General features: G+C 34.9%; 1 protein-coding gene across 1 annotated transcript in view; it reads left to right on the top strand.

Moving 5' to 3' along the window:
* The first annotated feature begins 2,162 nt into the window (after positions 1 to 2,162).
* Positions 2,163 to 5,216, top strand: part of ABHD13 (abhydrolase domain containing 13) — a 22,761-nt gene continuing 19,707 nt past the window's right edge. The window contains exon 1 of the mRNA XM_014531948.1: positions 2,163 to 2,182. The gene's annotated coding sequence lies outside the window, so the exon portion shown is untranslated. The remainder of the gene's footprint in view (positions 2,183 to 5,216) is intronic.

Genomic DNA, 5,216 nt, shown 5'->3' with positions numbered 1-5,216 from the left:
CGCCCCCCAATGCAATTGAAGTCAATTTTGTTGTCGATCTTTGTGAACAATTATTCTCTGCAAGTTGTGTTACTAGTAGTATTACCCAAGGTCTCGTGACCAAGAACAAGTCCTTTATTCCACAGCTTTTGCATATGTTGACTATTACCTGAATGGAAATGCACCAGAGGACCTGGGCTTTAAGTGTTGATGTTTGATTTTCATTGATCCCCTCCTAGTTTCTTGGGCACAGATTAATACTTATTTGTCTACATGCTTCGATCAATCACCTATCTTTTTCTAAAAGGTTACGTTTTATTCCACTAAACTAGAACATTTAGTCGTCCCAGAGTTATGTCATAATTATCCTACCTAAGGCATAGACTGCACAATTCAGTGATTGTTATAAGAGACTATGTGCCAGGCACTGCTACCTACTGAAAATTGAGAGTTGAACAAGACGAAGTCACGCTCATCAGGGAAGTCAGAGGCTATGGAAAGCAAATGAGTTGTCCTATAATAGTAAGTGCCACATTACTTTGTACCAAGTACAGAATATGGAATGATTGGCAAAAGGGAGTAGAGGTCCAGGGAAGACTTTCTGAAGCAGCTTCTACCTGAGCTGGGTTTTGGCAGTAAAGTAAGGCATTGCTCCAATTATTTCCTGTGTGCAAGTACTCAGTTAATCTAAGCCTAGGAGAACTTGTAGTTGTACTTAGTTTCACTGACTCTGCACTGACAGTACCTTAAGTTTTGCGTCACGGAAGTAACTACATTTACTAATACTGTGCTTTACATTTGATCTCAGCACTTTTGCACTTACCTGTTTCATCCCCTTAAACGCATGAGAAAACATACTTAGAGAGGCAGGGTTGGCAAAAGCCACCTAGCTATTAACAGACCAAGCCCCAAGACACTCTCCACTGCACTACACTGCCTCCCATTAATAGTTAATTTGAAATGATGAAAGCCAGCCAGCCTGTGAACATCTACAAACAGATCTTGGCACTCCACCTGCCTCCTAGCCCCATTTCATGCCCCTCGCCCTCTGATGATTTACTAACCAAGTTGTCCTGGGTTAACAATATGACTTCGTGGTGGGTACAGGAATCTTTAACCCAACATTCTCCTGTGATCTCCCCTCTCTTGTCACTTATCTCAGGAAAATGTATTTCTATCTCTGTTTTTCATTAATTCAGAACTCAATTATTACTCAGAGATTCTAAAATTTCTCTAATTCTTATTTAGTCACTTCAGGGATGCCTGAGGCCCTTTTATACTCATTTTAGAATACACCTAAAGAAGGTTCTAGTTCTTCTAATTTATTCTAATTAAGATTTTTCCCTGATAAGATAGGCTGCTACTAAATTAGTACATTTTCAGTTACTGCTTCTTATAGGTGTTACTGGAATTTTGAAGGTGTAGAATTTCCAGAACATGAACTGGGATTTCAGGCATTTATGAGCTGGCCTGAGACACTTCTTCTGTAACATTGATTTCATAAATTAATTATAGGTTTAAAAATAAATTATAGGTTTCATCCATGCAGTTTATAGTAAAACATTAACAATGAACATTACCCCTTTGTAAGTAGGAAACTTCCTGAATTTCTTTGTCTTAATTCAAACATCTGTTTTGCATTGATAGCCTTGTAGATTTTCTTTTTTTTTTTACCATTTTCTTTTTTTTTTACCATACCTTATGGATATTTATAATCTTTGAATAAATTGGATTGGCTTCCTAAGTGACAATAATCTATCATCTTTTTTTTCTGTCAAGAGTTTACTATATTTACTAAGTCTTCCATACTTCAAGTGAAGGAAAACGTACAAAAATACGATTATGTTGCTGCCCAGTATAATTGAAATATCTGCTCAAGCAGATTTAAATCCCAGTTTAAAATGCTGTCTGAACTGTTCAATTACTATCCAACATTTTCATAGGCAGTTATGTTCATTTGTCCCACAGGACTATTAATACACGCTTTTTCATTATTGATGGCATGTGGGTAACCATTAGGGAAATAGATGATTTATTCTGTGGTGTCTCCAGCACACTGACTGAGAGCAGCTATTTGTGTTTCCATTTCAGCTGTGCAGCTGGCATGGTTTCTTAACTGCCCCGTGCTTAGCAGAAAAGGAGATGTACTCAGGCAGGAAGGCTGGATCTGAGTTCTGTATTACCTGAAATGTGATGAGAAGCTGTGAGTTCTCCCAGAGTACTTACGGAGCACCATGGGATACTCAGTCTTCCCCTGTAATGTAGATGTCAGCAGTGACACATGAATTTGCTTTCCACTTTGTACAGTTTTCACTTGAACCTGCGCATTGTTCTGTCACTTGTAGGTATTTTTTAATGTATGAACAATTTTTATTTTTAAACAAGGTATTCCTAAAATTATTAATTTAAGATGGACTCTAAGGAGCTTTAAAAGTAATAGTTCACTAATGACTTAGGATATTTTTATTTATAATTGGTTAACCTTTAATCAAATGGTTCTTGGAAAATTCCCATATAAGTAAAATCTTTTGTAGTTTTCAAAGACCTTTTACTATTGGCAAAATCAGTAAATCAATATACAATGTGCAATACAATGCAAACTTTGCAAATACAAGTAATTAGAATAATTAGCATTTACGTTTTTTGGCGAGACAGTTTTTATCTTCATTAAAATTAATTTTATCTGTAACTGAAAGAATAACATATTTGTCTGATTTACTTTGCTAATTATTGGGACTGTAATAATTAAAATGTACCATTGCAGTTTGAGTTTTAGTTCTTGATATATTTAAGTTGTTATTCTTTTTAATTTTTTGTATAAAATGTTGCTGGGAAAAGTGATCCGAATAGATTACCAATGTCAGAGGGAGAGCAATAAAATCATTTGGCAAGGAGGAAGTTTAGGGTGGTTGTTACTCTAGACTTGGAATTAATCTTCAGTGTACTGTTTTGCTGTCATTTACTTTTTATTGGAGAGAATAACCTAAGTTCCATTAACAAAGCACAGAACAAACACTGCTGAGTTCATGGAAACGCATGACAGTTCCTTGTATACTTATTTCCTGGTTTTTCTTTCTCTCCTCTCATTAATAACACACTCCTAAAACATACTATATATGTTGTTCTACATAAAGATTGTTTAGCCAAAGTTATATTCTATAATTTTAACTATGAGATCTTTAAAAATATGTTATTTTGATGATGAAGGTCTGGGAAGAAGACTAAAAATGTATGATGAATACAGTATTTTACAAACCTCAATTGAAATATAAAATCACTACATCTTTGCACATCAGAGATTTCTAGAGACCTGTTTTTAATCTTGGGTGCATACTTAATGTCTCTCAGTAACTTTTCAATTACTATTAAAAATCACATAACCAGGGGCACTAACCTTCTATTTGTAAAGATACTATTATTTATAATCTAATGCATATTTCTCCAACTTTACCTTTTATTTTTCTATGGCCTGTAAAATAGAATTTGTGAGATCTTAGGGGTTATTCAGATAACACCTTTTCCTTTTACAAATGTAGAAATTTAGATGAAAATGGGGCACCACATTTAACTGTGGACTTATGTAGTGATCTGAGAATGTAGGATGCAGCACTCACTGGATAAAAGCCTCAGGGCCTAAACCAGGCTGAAAGGTACTGTCTCTAAAATTTCTCATCTGTCTTATGTTTATGATCTTTGGAGAGCTGAAGAATGTTAGGTGTTTTTATTAAAGATATTTATCTTCTAGTATCTAGCAAGCTTTAGTAACCTGTATATATATATTAAATGAACAAAAGTTTTAACATAGTACATCATTCTAAATTTGAAGGAGATAGTCTCTAGTGGAAAAAAAGCAATAAGGGTATATAGGTAGGCAGTATAGAAAAGTAGTTACCAAACTTTATTCTCAGAACCCCTTTACATTTTCTAATCCTCTTTACATTTTTAAAAAAATTTGAGGATTCCAAAGAGTTTTTGTATGTGTGGACTAAATATAGATATATTTATTGTATTAGAAATTAAAACTGGTAGGTTATAAAATTAAACTTTGTCATTTCAAAATTATAAAAGGCTAATATGCAAATTGACTGAAGAGAATGACCAGTTGCTATGATACGCCCTGACCACAAGGGGGCAGGCACTCAATGCAGGAGTTGCTCCCTGGTGGTCAGTGTGCTCCTACAGGGGAGTGCCACTCAGCCAGAAGTTGGACATCCTCTGAGGGCCCCCAGACCGTGAGAGGGCGCAGGCTGGACTGAGGGACCCTCCTCCCCAAGTGCATGAATTTCGTGCACTGGGCCTCTAGTTTCAAAATAACAGTAAAAAAATGTATTACATATTAACATAGCAGCATTTTTGGGGGCAAAATAATTGTCTTTAGAAAAAATAGCAAGGAATGTGGCATCGTTTTACATTTTTGTAAATATCTTTAATGTCTGCTTAATAGAAGACAGGCAGATTTTCATGTTTCATTCTCACAGTAGGTTGTTTTAGATGAAATATATGGAAAAAAATCAGGCCCACACAAATTTATAGTTGTAAAAGGAGTATTTTTATAGTCTTTTAAGATAATCTATATATATAAAAGGCTAAGCTACCGACTGTACATCTGTCTGACCTTCTGACCGACCAGCTGGTACATATGACGTGCACTGGCAATTTAAAAATAAATAAATATTGACTCCTGCATGCGCAATACATATAAAGCTCTCCCTAGTGCCAATCACACACCTCTGTTTTGATCTGTCATTGTCGATCGTGAATTTGGTTGTTTTTGTTGACATTCTGAAGCTGTGTTGTTTTTATATCATGTTTTTGTTGTTTTTATATCATGTCTTTGTTGTTATATCATGTTATTGTTAAACAATTTATATATTCATATGCATTTTACTAATTTTCTTTAATCTCTGACACTTCTGTTGTATAGAAATGGCAAATAGCAATATTAAAATATGTCTTCCAATTAATTGCCTTTCAATGTGCAAGAATCCATGCACCAGGACACTATTGTGGATATTTTCTGATACTACAGTACTTAACAGGTGGTAGTTTCTTAAAGGACATTTACATTGTGGAATCTGAAACGCATATCAAAGAACTTTTTATCTCTGTTACATTAAAATCTATTGTTTGTTTTTTGTTTTTTGTTTTTTTCTTTATTGATTAAGGTATTACATATGTGCCCTTATCTCTCCATTCTCTCCCTCCCACCCCCACCCCCCACTTATGCCCTCACCCTC

The sequence above is a fragment of the Myotis brandtii genome, unplaced genomic scaffold, assembly GCF_000412655.1.
Source record: "Myotis brandtii unplaced genomic scaffold, ASM41265v1 scaffold83, whole genome shotgun sequence".
NCBI lineage: Eukaryota > Metazoa > Chordata > Mammalia > Chiroptera > Vespertilionidae > Myotis > Myotis brandtii.
Note: the sequence above shows the minus strand (reverse complement) of the source record. Positions and strands in the feature narration are given on the sequence as shown.